The sequence below is a fragment of the Lutra lutra genome, chromosome 1 (genome assembly GCF_902655055.1).
Source record: "Lutra lutra chromosome 1, mLutLut1.2, whole genome shotgun sequence".
NCBI lineage: Eukaryota > Metazoa > Chordata > Mammalia > Carnivora > Mustelidae > Lutra > Lutra lutra.
In genome coordinates, this window is record NC_062278.1 from 165,936,345 (window position 1) to 165,950,395 (window position 14,051).

The 14,051-nt window shown below is 55.0% G+C and overlaps 1 protein-coding gene across 6 annotated transcripts in view; it reads right to left on the reverse strand.

Moving 5' to 3' along the window:
* The window catches only part of IQSEC1 (IQ motif and Sec7 domain ArfGEF 1), a 375,511-nt gene that overhangs the window by 105,118 nt on the left and 256,342 nt on the right, over positions 1-14,051 (reverse strand). The window contains exon 1 of one of the 6 annotated variants that reach the window (XM_047743593.1): positions 10,103-10,198. The exons of the other annotated variants lie outside the window; for them this stretch is intronic. The gene's annotated coding sequence lies outside the window, so the exon portion shown is untranslated. Of the gene's footprint in view, positions 1-10,102; positions 10,199-14,051 lie in introns of those variants that run through there. 6 annotated transcript variants of the gene reach the window in all.

A 14,051-nucleotide genomic window follows, 5' to 3' on the forward strand; every position in this document is an offset into this window, starting at 1 on the left:
CACCAGGCTGGTTTGGGGCTTTGAATACAATGACCTTAGAACTTGCTTTGCTCACCCTAACCTTTGTGAGAGAAGAACCCAGTAAAATCCTAATGATACATGTGCTCTGATTATAAAATATGGCCACAAATTCCCCCCATCCTGGTGCCCAGGCCCCTCTGCAGTAGGACTTGTCCCGGCTGCCACCTGGGAGGAGGGCAGACCCTGGGGTGGGAAGCACGTGAACGCCTCTCCCCTTATCGGACCCACTACGTCAGCCAACCCTCCAGTTCCTAAAGGTAGGGACCCCCTTTCCAGCTAGCAAGGAATACGGACAAGTGATCTGGCTGGACTCAGTTTCCCCATCTGCAAAGCAGGGTGGATATTCCTACTTGACGGGGTTGCTACGAGAATTTGATGAACACCAAGTAGGGCCCGACACACATTTGGCATCCAAAGAACGACGTGTCATTCTGGTGGCTGCCGGGAAGCCTCCTTGGGCCGCATGGCTCCTTCCTGTGCACTCCTGGGTCACCTGCGGGCGAGTCAGGGTGCCATGCGGCAGCCTTGGGGTGCTCGCTGTGGCCTGCTTATCTGGGGCATCTGTGTGTGCAGGTGAAATGTGGCTTGTCATGTGGTTATTGACTCAAGTTTGGGGCCGAGCCCAGACTTCTGATGTCTCATGTTGTTTCTGGGGCCCCACTTCTTACCCCATCACCCTTGGTCAGGAGCCCCCTCCACCAAGTGTGTTGAGCTTGCCATGGGACCCACCGTGACACCCCTTTCCCGGCCACACTCACGGGATCCCCTGGCCTGTGGAAGAATAGCTTGATGGTTTCTTAAAGGCCTTCCAGCTCTGACTGTCTCTGCCACCTCTGCTGGGGAGCCATAGGCGAGAGAGCGGGGACACCAGCTGTCCAGAAATCCAGTGGACCAGGAAGGGGCCGGTCCCTCTGCGAGCACATTGGATCTCACCAGTGAGATACGTTGTGGAGCCCTTGGGAGCTCTGGGTCTTGCCAGCCTGGGTTCAGATCCCGTTCGTGACATTACTGAATGAATTTGGCTGAGGGACTTAACCTCAACGTCAGTTTCCTCCTCCATGAAGTGGGGCAGTTACAAGAGCTACGGGAAAACAGACCCCCTTTGGGTTAGCGGGTGCATCTCCCCTTCAGTCGGGGGATTTCTGGGTCAAGGTCAGCATCTGCTTTTTCACTCACGAGGGAGCCACCGTGGACAGCGCCCAAACAAGGACAGCGCATTTTAGGGACAGACAGCTTTAGGATTTCAGCCCCAGAATTTTTTTTTTTTTTTTTTGACATTAAGAGTCTGTGTTTCCTATATAAAGTCACCCTAGAATCCAGCTACAGAGTCTTTCCATACTTGGTCTCAGTCCTATCCAACAGACACCTCCCCCCCAGCACTGAAAAGCCCGCTGTGACAACAAGACACCAGAAGATGACACGATCTGTGTAAATGGCCTGACCATGCTGGACACATGCCGCTGCTCCACCAAAACCAGCTGGTATCATTATTTGTGTCCCCGTGTCTCCAGAAAGGTCAGGGTTCTAGGGAGGGGCAGTGGCCCGTCTTGGGCACACGGGAGTCCGGGCTGGGGTTATGACAGTTCTTGAGGATGAAATGTGGTTACTTATGTGGTTCTTAGAGTTCCAAAGTTTGGGGCCGACCCCAGCTGTTTCTCCCTGCAGTCCCCCTCTGCCAGCACCACCTGCCACCCTCAGTCTGGGGCTCCAGGGCCAAGCACCAAAGGTGGCTGGCAACTTCCAGGCTGTTGGACGCGCCCTTTCTCCCCCATCATCATCCCCTCATCATCTTTCACAGGTGGGCCTCCGCCGCACCTGCCTCCAGCAAATGCTTACCGCATGAGAAGGAATAGCCCCCAACCGCGACCCCCGGGCTCTCAGACGGGCCCACCCAGACTCCCCTCTTGGGGAGCGGGTGCCAGAAGCCCCTGGCCCTCTCTCCTTTGAGTCTGAATTCCCTGGTGGCCGTCCACCCCACTCCTCCCTCTGTCACCAGACCTATCCCCCATCTCTGCCGATCACCGATCACCTCCTTGTCCTCTTTGTGCCTTCCTTGGAGACCACTTGCTGACCATCCAATTGAAAGGGGCCTCCACCAAGTCATCCACCCCCCCCATCAACCCATTTATCTTCCTCACTGCAGTGTCTTAAAGTATCTTGTTCAGTTGTGTGCTTACTTATTTCCTGTCTCCCTGCCCCCCAACCCCGCAGCTCCAGGGGGAGGAGATCTGCGTCTGACTTCCTCACTGTTTTCAGCAGGGCCTGGCACACAGTGGGTGCTCCGTGGATACTAGCTGAATGATTTATTAATAGAATCACTCACTTGCTACCCTCCCAGGGCAAGAAGAGGAGCCACGGGAGTAGAGGATGTCCATCTGCTCAGCGGGAAGGAAACACACCAGGAAATCCCATCCCGGGGGCTGGGCACTCTGTTCATCTTCGCAGTAACCCGTGAGGTGGTAATTAGTAATCCATGTTCTAGATAAGGCAACCGGAGGTCCTGAATGGTGAAGTGGCTTGCCCCAGGCTGCCCAGTTTAGACACAGGTCTTGGGGGGCCTGGGTGGCTCAGTCCTTTGAATACCCGACTCTTGATTTCGGCTCAAGTCATGATCTCAGGGTCGTGGGATCAGTGCTCAGTGGGAAGTCTGCTTGAGATTCTCTCTTTCTCTCTCTCTCAAATAAAGAAATAAGTAAATCTTTAGAGGGGAAAAAAAATAAAAAGAGAAAGAGAGCTGGGTCTTAGGCCCAGCTTTCTTACAATCTATAGCCACACAAAGGAGAGTTCGCTGTGCAAAGGAAGAAACTGTAACAGCCAACATTTACTGACACCTGCCAGACACTGACCCAGCTCTTTTTTCAAACTCCATTCATTTGTCCACTCTGGGAGGTAATTACAGGTCCATTTTGCAGATATACAACTGAGGCCCAGAGCAGCTCTGTGACTTGCCCCAGGTCATACAGCAAAGCAGCAGCCCCTTTAGGCTATTCACTCAGGCTGCCAGACTTCCCCATATGGTGAGGACAAAGGCGAGGCCTGCTCTGCCCCCCGGCTGCTTCAGTTTTCCCTTTGTGCAATGAAGGTATGGGCAGAACGACCCCTGACCTACACGATGTCATCAGCGAGGCAGGACTCTTGCCTGGGAAGCCTTAGGGCTGAAAAGGGAAGTGAGGAGTGGCTGTTTCCCCATCCCACTCGCTCCCCACCCTGGCCCTGAGCCAGGTGGGTGGTTACTTCCCTTCAACCACTTCCTCCGGAAATTCCCCAGGAAATGCCCCTGTGCCCGTAGCCCCAGCAGAGGTCCAGCCTCTAGGCTCAGAAGCCCCACACCTTGCATCCTCCTGCTAAGATTGCCTGAAACAGAAACCAGGAGGCAAAGTAACCTGCACGCTTATGTGTGTGTGTTTGTACATGTGGGTATATATACATACACATGTGTGCATACAAATGGCTGTGTGTGTGATATATTGCTGATTAGATCAATTTCCTTATCCACGTAAGGAAACAACAGTGAAAGCTAGGGCTCACAGTGCATTGGGACATGCCACACCTCTATCTCTCAGGGCCCCTTCCCCTCCCCTCTGTGTGGCACCAGCCTCCTGCCCCATCCTCTGCCTCCAGTCTCCTCCTTGCCACTCCACCCACCACTGGAGCTCCAAAGGCACCCTCTTTGAACTCAGATCTGGTGCCTCCAAGGCAGTGGGGGAGATGGTTAAGAGCCCAGGCTTTGGGGTCCAGCAGACTTGGGGTCTGAGGCCATTTGCTAATGGTGGACCTTGGGCAAGCCACTCTCTGTCCCTAAGCCTCGGTTTTCTCATCTGTAAAACAGGGATCATAAGAAATCCTACCTCATGCGGCTGACACGAAGGGGGGATGCTGGATGTTTCTGCCTGCCCAGCCTCCTTCTCACTTCATGAGACATACCCTGATTTTCTTTAGGGAATCTCCCTTCTCCACTCTTAGTCCATCTAGTTTGTATCCGCCGATTACGTCCCTAACTCTAGAATAATTCACCCCCTCGCCAGAGTGACAGGTCCAGGGAGGGGCAGGTGACCCCAGCTAGACCAGTGAGAGTCTGTTCTGGGAGTTCTGTTGGAACTGTTTCTGCTGTAGAAGTCGTGAGAGATGAAAAAGGAGAAAAAGATGACGGTGTTTGGAGAGTTTAGCCCCTGAATCAAACTGTACCTGAAGCCCTACTGTTACAGAAGTAGAAGACAATAAAACCCTGGAGGGCTCCTCTGTGTCCGCTGAGTCTAGCACTCTGGGCTCTGGGCCCCACCAGCCCTCCATTTGGACCTCAACTCTGGGCTTCATCCTTCCAGACTCCATGCCACCCAAGACTGATGGCTATTCTCAAACCCACCATGGACACTCAACCGACAGGTTCCCCCAAATTCTCCTCCACTCTCCACTTGCCCAGTGTTCCCAATCACACGCCAAACCTGGCTCAGAGGTCATTTCCCAAGAAATCTCCTCTCAATATCCCTCTAGCACTCCAAAATGTCAATGACATCTCCCTCTGGCCTCCTTCTGCTCTCTAACTATTATCACCGGGATATAGGCCTCTGTTTTTTTTTTCTTTTTCCTCTTCAAAAAGCTTTGTTTCACCATCTCATTTATTTTTTTTTATTTTATTTATTTTTTTTTAAATTTTTTTATTTTTTCAGCATAACAGTATTCATTATTTTTTGCACCACACCCAGTGCTCCATGCAATCTGTGCCCTCTACAATACCCACCACCTGGTGCCCCCAACCTCCCACCCCCCACCCCTTCAAAATTCTCAGATCGTTTTTCAGAGTCCATAGTCTCTCATGGTTCACCTCCCCTTCCAATTTCCCTCAACTCCCTTCTCCTCTCCATCTCCCCTTGTCCTCCATGCTATTTGTTATGCCCCACAAATAAGTGGGTTTCACCATCTCATTTAAAAAATGAATACCCCAGGGGGCACCTGGGTGGCTCAGCGGGTTAAAGCCTCTGCCTTCGGCTCAGGTCATGATCCTGGCGGTCCTGGGTTCAAGCCCTGCATCGGGCTCTCTGCTCGGCAGGGAATCTGCTTCCCCCTCTCTCTCTGCCTGCCTCTCTGCCTACTTGTGATCTCTGTCAAATAAATAAATAAAATCTTTTAAAAAATTATAAAAATAAAAATAAATAAATAAAAAACGAATATCCCGGGAGGGCTTGGGTGGCTCAGTGGGTTAAGTGTCTGCCTTCAGCTCGGGTCATGATCTCAGGGTCCTGGGAGCGAGTGCCACATTGGGTTCTCTGCTCAGCAGGGAGCCTGCTTCTCCCTCTTCAGCTCCCCCTGCTTCTGCTCGCTCTCTCTCACATAAATAAATGAACAATCTTTAAAAAGAATTAAAAAAAATTAAAAATGAATACCTTGGATCAATTAATATTTGACAAGTTCAAAATTTGGTTTTACGTCACCAAGTGCATTTTCCTGAACTTGAAGCCTGACCAGCAGACACAGGGCTGAACGAGCAGGTGCCTGCCCTCAGGGACGGGTGGAGAGAGTCATAGTCTGAACCAAACGATTTCCCATTTGGTTCAAGTCTGTGGTTGTAAAAACAGCAATTTTTAAAATGTTATAATCAAGCCAAGACGATTGTTTTTCCTTAGGGATAATAATCCTGGACATTTATTGAGCTCTTTCTATGTCATTGCATAGGGCATGCCCTCACTTTACAGAGGGGGATATCCTGAGGCTCAGAGGGGTTTAGCAAGCAAATGGGGAGCTAGGATCTGGCCCTTGGTCCTCCTGCTCCCATCCCATGCTCTCCCTGGCTTACCTCAGCTACAAGTGAACACACTGTGGGGGGCAGCTTGGAAGTGTTTTAAAAATTTGCCGCTTCAAGCTCAAAATCCAGCTGGTTTCCCCTGGTTGCTCATGCGCAAGTGACTCTCCATACCTGCTTCACTATGGGGGCCCCTGGCTATGACGTGTCCCCTATCTTGCGGACATCAAGTTTCAGATTCACGGTGTTTGCTTCCGGCTTCCGGTGCAATGGGAGTCTTAGTGGTTAGTGTGCTGGGAAGGTGTTTCAACATGTAACTGTTTTGAACACTGTAACTTCCCCATATGTCCCTGCCATGGGTGGTATCTTAGTAGCCTCTCGGCGGCCGGCCAGAGGCCACCGAGCCTGGCCAACTGGTAGGTCTGAATTTCCAAGTTTGTGGGGAAATATGTTTGATGGACTTAGATAAGGGATTTTGTCCTGGCACCTGTTTCATTCTCTGCAAAATGGGGGTGAGGTACCTCCAGGCTTGGTGTGTAGCCAGAACGAGGCAACATGTGCAAAGTTACAGGCACACAGTAGGTGCTCACTAATTGCTCATTCTTTCCCACCCTCACTGGCTTGAAGCCAGAGCCATCTTTCATCCACATGTTAGCTCAGCTGTTCCCACCCTCCATTGCTCACCCCCCCCACCTAGTCTGACCTCTAAGTCCCACTGGGAGTTCCACAGCCTGGTCAGCCCCACTGGGTGTGGGTCCTGAGGCAACCAGAACTCCACACTGAACCCCAGGGCTCCTGCTCCCTCACTTCTCATTCCCCAGACCAACTCCTCCGCCTTCAAAAGCTAGTTCAGCTGTCATTTCTTCTAGGAAGACTTTGGGGAACCCATACAGATGTGATCTCTGACATCCCTCCTCTGGTCTCCCACAGGTTTGGAGGACACACCAGTTTCAGCTCTGATCACCCTGTACGGCAACTTCCTCTTTTCTTGTCCTATCTCCCCCAGGGTACTGTCAACATCCCTAAAACAGAGATAAGGTGTTGCTCATGGCAGCCTGGTTCCTGAAGCTGGTCTGTTGTTTGGTTGGGAAGCATTCCCTGCATGCCAAGCACAGAGCTGGGGACCCCACCTGGAGGAGCCCTGTTTCAAAATGAAGCCAGTGGGAGGAGGGAGTTGAGAAGTCCAAACCTGTTACATAAATTTAACCCCTAGATCCAGCCATTCCTGAAGCTAGTTTACCCCCTGCCCCAGACTTTTCGGTTCCATGAACCAATGAAGCCCTCCTTCTGCTTAAGCCTGTTTGATTTGGATTTCCTCTCACCAGCAACTGGAAGGGTTTCCTCACTGATAGACTGAGGCTAACCTGAGGCTAATCCAAGGTCAAATAGCTAAGAAAGCAGCAGAGTTAAGACTCACACCGAAGTCTAGGCTCTCAACCTACTTCAACAGCCTGACTCTTCCCAGAAACCTGCCTCATGGCCCTCTGAGTCCAAGCTCCAGCTGACAGCTGTGCTGATGCTCCCCACAGGCCGATTACAGCCTGGACACCTCACTCTGAAATCACACTGATAGGGATTTCTGAGCATTGGTTGGCTCAGCCCTCAAATGGGGCTCACAAAAACTCCCTTGCAGACCCAGGCAGAAGACCCAAGAGCGCCTCACACTGGCCTGGCCCATAAAGGACCCTGAGTGGAGGCCGCAGTGTGGGCCGTCCCGCCTGCTCTCACCGGCCTGATTCGTGCAGGTGCTGTCCTCAGCAGACCCCTTCCCCTGCTCGGGGCCCACGGGCATGTCTGGTCAGGCCCCCCCTCTCTAGGCAGTAAACCCGCATCTGTTCTGGGGTTCTGAAGGCCATGCTGCTCTAGCTCCCTAATGATGGGGGTAGGAGATCTGAATGGCCTCTGCCCGCTCCAAGCCCAGGGTGGGGGCTCCCGACAGGATGAGACTGGTAGGACCCTGGGAGTTGGGAGGGCCCGAGCTGGCTTCCTGGACTCTGAGTCCCACCCAAGCCCAGTCCCCCTGGAGAAGTCCTAAGCAAAACCCTCATGCCTAGAAGGATGCGGGCTCTTTAAGGTGTGGCAGGCAGAGAGGGCCCATCATCCTGAGCTTATTTGGTGCCATCAAACAGTCTTTCATGCTCGAGCAGCTGGCAGCTCAGGGAAGGCCTATGGCTTCACAAGACTCACCCAGGGGGGCGTGTGGTGCTAGGACCCAAACCAGAGCCTGTTGGACGCTGACATCTCCACAGCAGGGGCGGGGGGGGGGGGCACTAGGATAGTCAGCAGAGTTCCAATGTGACTGTTGGCTGTGAGAGACCTGTTTGAGCAGAGCCAAGCTGAAACTGTCACGTTAGAAGTGGGACTTGGTCTGGGGACTTCCAGAAGGTTTTGGGGAAGGAACATCTCTGGAAGTCCCACATCTCTCCTCAAAGCCTAGACTCCCCCTAGGCATACAGCAAAGCTCAGCACCCCCACTCGCTGGCCTCTGCTGAGAGCCCCAGGCACCCACAGCCTGCATGCATGATTCCGGCCCTCTCTGCCCACCACGAGCTCTCCAGATCAACTTCAAATCCACTCACTTTTTTGTTTGCTTCCTCCTAAGCATTGGCATCTGTGAAATCCTGAATCTGGTAGGCTGGCTGGTTTTGTTTCCTAACAGGCGATATGTAGCTATGAAAACAAAACACACCCAACCAACCAGGTACGCTCCCGGCCCTGCACGCCCTCCTCCTGTGGCCTCCCGTTTATCACTTCTGTAGCCCCAGAGACAAGACGGTGCTTGGCCTGCAGCAGGTGCTCTGTAAGTCTGTTGAATGATTGAATTCATGAATGAATGATGAGCCTGAAACCCTGCAAAGAGTCACGGAATGCCTCACGGCTCCTGACTCCACCTGGATGTTCACAGGTGAGCACAGAAGACTCAGGAAAGAAAGGGGCTTGTCTGGATCCCAGGTGAGCCCAGCTGTCCTGGCTCCTGGTTCCGCTCTTTCTACCCTACCCTCAGGATCGAAATGGGCCTTCCTTCAGGACAGGAGCTGGCACCCATCGGCCAGGATCCCCAGTCTGCACCCTGGAGCCCAACCAAGGCAGGTAGATGCTGGAGACCGCTGAACTGGAGGCCAGAGCCCTGGGTTCTGAGCAGCCTGACAACCCCAGGGTTCTCCCACAGCCCCCCACCCCCCGGCTCACTTGCATCATCAGGGGGTCTAGCGATGTGTCAGAGGAAGGCTTTGTTGACCTGAGAACACAGAGCCCCCCTGGGAGCTATCACTCGTGTGGCCAAGCCTACCTCGACCCCAGCCCCAGCTCCCAGAGGCCAGTGGGGCACACAGCCCCCCTCCTCAACACTGGGGGACCAATCCACTACAGATGGAAAAACGGAGACCTAGTGATGGGATAGTCATGCGGTCATTTACCCCAGACAGAGACTACATGATGCACTGAGGGGCTTGGAGTCACTCTGGGTTCAAGCCCCAGCTCCCCAACCTATAACTGCTGGGGGGACATTGCACATATACCCCAGCATCTCTGTGCCTGAGTTCCTGCATAACCAAGGGTGCGAGCTGTTGTCCTCTCCAGGGCTGTAGTGAGCTTAGATGGGGAAGCAGAGCTCAGTGGGGAATCTCCCTGAGGGGCAGGTGGCCCCAGGCTCCCCATGTTGCTCAAGGGGATTTCCCAAGGGACAGCACCGAAGAGGCTCACTGAATCTCTCTCATTCTGTGTGTTCAGAGCCGCCCATCTACCTGGGGGCTGTCTCCGGAGTCCCCCCTCCCCCGGGGCCCTGGGGGAATATGCAGACCCTCAAGGTTCTACTCTGGATTATTTTGGGAAAATGCTTCTGCTCCCTCTGCCCTGGCCACCTTGTGCTCAAAGTTTAAGCTCTGTGTGTGTGGGGTGGAGCAGTGGGGGAAGAAACTGCACCAACTACACTACAGGGGCCCTCGGCAAGTGTGTGACCCCTGTGGGCCTTAGTTTACTCAGCTGGAAAATGGGCATGGTTGCTTCTCGCAGTGGTGATGACGGGCCCTAGACCTTCCACCCACACCAAGGCCTGGGGTTGGGCCAATGCCCTGGGGAGTGAAAGAACTTGCCTCCCATAGCTGAAGCCACCTTTCTAGGCAGCTGCGGGGGAAACACCTGAGGTTCTCTGGGCCTGGGGTGGGCCTCTGTGCCATGCAGGCAGTGAGGACAAGTCACAAAGCAGTTTCAAGAGACATCGAACAGCCCGATGAAAGCCCCAGAGACCTCGCCACAGCAGGCTGCCCTGACCAGGAGCGACCCCTCACAGGTTTCTCAGGTGGCCAAGACCCTCTCCCTCCCCCAGGACAGATGGTTGGTACTCACAGTGTCACGGAGAGAGGGAGGAGGTCTTCCTGGAGCCCCAGCACCCTGACTGCCTCCACGGCCCCCAGGGACGAGCTCTGGGCCCTCCCCACTGCAGGGCCTGACGTCTAACTTCCTCCCTGTTCAGCCAGCATCAAGGAAACCACGCCCTGGAGAACGGGTGCCAGGCCCCCTGGGGCCCCCCGCCCACCTCTGGCTGGGCCCCAGACACTCACTGCCCAGTGGGCTCCTTCGAGGTTCAGCCAGTCTGAATGGCCCCAGCAGGCCGGCCCCAGAAGCTTTGGTCAATAAATAATACAGCTCCCTCCCTGGTCAGTCTGTGTGGCGGATTGCGTTTCAGGCCACTTGAGTTTCTGATGAGGCTGTTTTGTTCGGAGGAGTGCCTGCCCAGCCTGGGGCTCTGGCCACAGGGGTGCTGACACTCTCGCTGAGGGCCAGCCAGAGCAGGCAGATCAAAGGCATAGGACAGGTGGCCCTGGAGAGATGCTGCCCTACTTCCTCTGAAAGCAGCTGGGGCGCAGCCGGGACTGGGGTGGCAGGGGCCAAACGTTCCACCTCATCTCCCACGGCCTCCAACCTCTCAGCTCCCCACCCCCATACTGGTGGTGCCCCCTGGAAAGCCTTTCTGCCTGACCCACCCGATTCCTGGAGGCCCCGCCCTGGCCCCGCCTCCAGGAAGTCCCACCCCCGGGCCCGGAGTGATCTGTTCCCATCTGAATTCCTACTGCCATCGCCTGCCAAGCTGTCTCCTCTGGGTATCAATCATCATTTCTCCTCTAGACAGTGGCCACTACCTCCTGATCAGTGTCATGTCCCCCCAGCCCACACCCCTCCCTCTTCGCAGTCTCATTTCCTTACAGCAGCTCCAATGATTGTTTTTTTTTTTTAATTTTTTTTAAAGATTTTATTTATTTATTTGACAGACAGAGATCACAAGTAGGCAGAGAGGCAGGCACAGAGAGAGGAGGAAGCAGGCTCCCCGCTGAGCAGAGAGCCCGATGCGGGGCTCGATCCCAGTACTCTGGGATCATGACCTGGGCCGAAGGCAGAGGCTTTAACTCACTGAGCCACCCAGGCGCCCCCCAATGACTGTTTTGAAACAGAAAGCACATTGTGTCATTATCCTTCTTTAAACGCTGCCTGGGCTCTCCCCAATCCCAGTCAACTCTCAGGTCCTCTCGAGGATCTGGCATTGCCAGACTCTGAGGTCTGCACGTTCCTTCCCTCCTAGACTCCGGCTGGGCCTCCTCCATGTTCTTCAAACCCACCAGGCATGCTCCCGTCTCAGGGCCTTTGCACCTGCTGTTCCCTCCACCTGGCATGCTCTCCCCCAGGTCTTTGTAAGCTCCCTTCTCTCTGCTACTCTCAACTCAACCCTACTCCCTCAGACAGGCCTTCCCCCCTTCTTCTTAAAACAGTTTTATTGAGATATAATGCACGTTCTAGAAAATTCACCTATTCAAAGTGTACCACGATTTCAGTCTATTCACAGAGCTGTGCATACCTCACCACAATCTAAGATTCGGACATATTCATCATCCCCAGAAAGAAACCCCGTTTGCATTAAGCAGCCCTTCTCGTGCCCCCCGCAGCTCCTATTCCCCTGGCAGTCACTACTCTACTTCCTGTCCGTGTAGGCTTGCTCACTCTCAGTGGTCTTTTGTGGCCAGCTTCTCTCACTCAGTGTACTGTTCCCGAGGGGGCTTCATGCCAGGACCACACAGCAGCACCCCATTCCTTTTCGTGGCTGTGTAGCATTCCACTGTGTGGACGGACTCAGTTTGTGTGCTCTGTGGCCAGTGGGCAGCTGGGAGAGGCCTTTCCCGATCACCCAGGTCACAGGCCATCTCGGCCCCAGTCGCTCAATCCACCCTCCCCATTTAATCTTCTTTCCTGTAATCCCTGTCCCAAGACCCCTCTGTCTATTTGCTTGCTTTACTGCTTCTCTTCCCCCGAACTGTGAGCTCCGTGGGGCCTGGGCCCTTTGCCTTACTCCTTGCCACATCCCCAGGGCCAGGCACGGGTCTGACACAGAGCAGGGGCCCAGCAAATATTTTCTGGCCAACCAAACGAAACTTTTCCAGCAAGATGCCCATGCGATCTCCCTGCCCAGCTCAGGGGAGCCCTGCTGCCCTCGCCAAGAAAGGCCTCAGCTGTGACCCAGCTTGGGGACCAATAACTTGAGGCCCTTGAGCCCCAGGCTCCTCCTCTGTGCAGTGGGATGGTGGCCCTCCCACAGTGGACATTAGCTGGCTAGATGTGAGGCTGGACACCAAGCACCTGGCACAGTGCCAGGGCCAGAGGAAGGCTTCAACCCTGCACAGAGATTGGATGGGGGTGATGGGCGATAGAGCAGCATGGGGAGGGGCAGGGGGGTGGGGGACAAGCATGAGGGGGCGGGGAAAGCAGGCCTAGGAGCTGAGGCCATAAGTCCCACGTATGAAAGGGTAAAGAAGACACCAGAAGAATCCGTGTGTGCTTTGGGCCATGCCTAGGCAAGGGGTGGTGACAACTGGCTGAGCCCTGCCTAGGAGCTCCCCTCCCAACCCATACACAGCTCTAACCCTGCCCAGAGAGGGACAGAGATAGCCGGGGCCTGTCCAGAAGGGGAAGGACGTGGGGAGGGGACTAAACACTCTGTCAGCCTCAGGGAATCCTGGCCACTACAGGCTCTGCTGGGACAGGGAAGCAGATGGGCTGGGGGCTGGGAGAGCAGAGCTGGGGCGGGTGGGGGAGGGCAGTGTTCATTTATGTGTGTGTCGGTGGGGGGGGCACGTCATAGGAACAGGGGTGTCAGCTCCAAGTGGGAAAGAATTTCCTTGCATCAGAGCTCCCCAGGCTGGGAGGTGGGGGTGAGCTCCCTGTCCCAGGAGGTGTGTGCACACGACCTCCCGCAGAGGGCATCAGATGGCTAATTGTCCAGGAAGCTCTCTGGAAGCTCCCAGAGCCTGGCTGCCAGCTGCTCCCCAGCCCTCCTCCCTAGATGCACCACAGCAGGGGTGGGGTGGGGGGCGGGGCTGGCTCAGCAAACCCCCTGCCCCACCCCCATCAGTACCCCAAGCGGGCTGCCTCTGCCCACCAGGCAGTTCAAATGCCCCACTGGCCCCCGTGGCACAAAACGATCTGTCGCTCCCAAAATAACAACCAGATGCAAAAGTGATTTTCCAGCCTGGCCCCAGAGGCTGAGGATTACCGATACCACGGACCGTGTCCTGTGACAGACAGGAGCTTGGAGGTGTCTGCTTAGAGACAGAGCCACTGTGTGGCACCTAGCCTGCCCGGGCAGGCCCATGGCCTTGACTCCGATAATCTTACAACAGCCCTGGAAGACGCTTACCCAGTAGAAAGAGGCTGGACTGGGGTTCGAACTTGGGCAGAGCTGGCTGCCGAGCTGGCGTTCTCCCTACTCCAGCCCTGTGATGCTGAGACTCAGCGGGAAGAAGGGGGCAGGCTTGGCAGGGAGGTGCTCCACTGGGTGCCGGCCAACGGAACCCATTCATGATCTTTCCAAGAACATCCTAGCTGGCACGTTACCTGAGGAAGCAGGCCCAGAGGGGTTTAGCAACTTGTCCCCGAATGCACATCATAGGACCTACCGTCGTTGGCTTTGGGCCCCTGTGCGTAGTTCCCAGGTGTCGCGCCCCCAGCTTCTGGGCTGCAGTCACTGAACCCCTAGGCAAAGGGCCAGGGCTGGCCGGCCAGTAGCCTGCTCCCCACACACACTTCTTGCTTTTCCAGATGTCGGCGGGTCTGGGCCAGGGGTGACAGACTCAGGCGGAGGGGAGTCTGAAGACGCAAGCAGAAAACTATGTGCTGTCCGACTGCAACCCTCCAATTTGTCACTGTGGCTTCTGCGCGCCCCGCCTCAGGTTGCAGACCTGCTGACTCAGGTCTTCCCTGGCTCCTGGTGGGGGTGGGGCGGGGGAGCTGAGATCCCACCGAGGGCCGG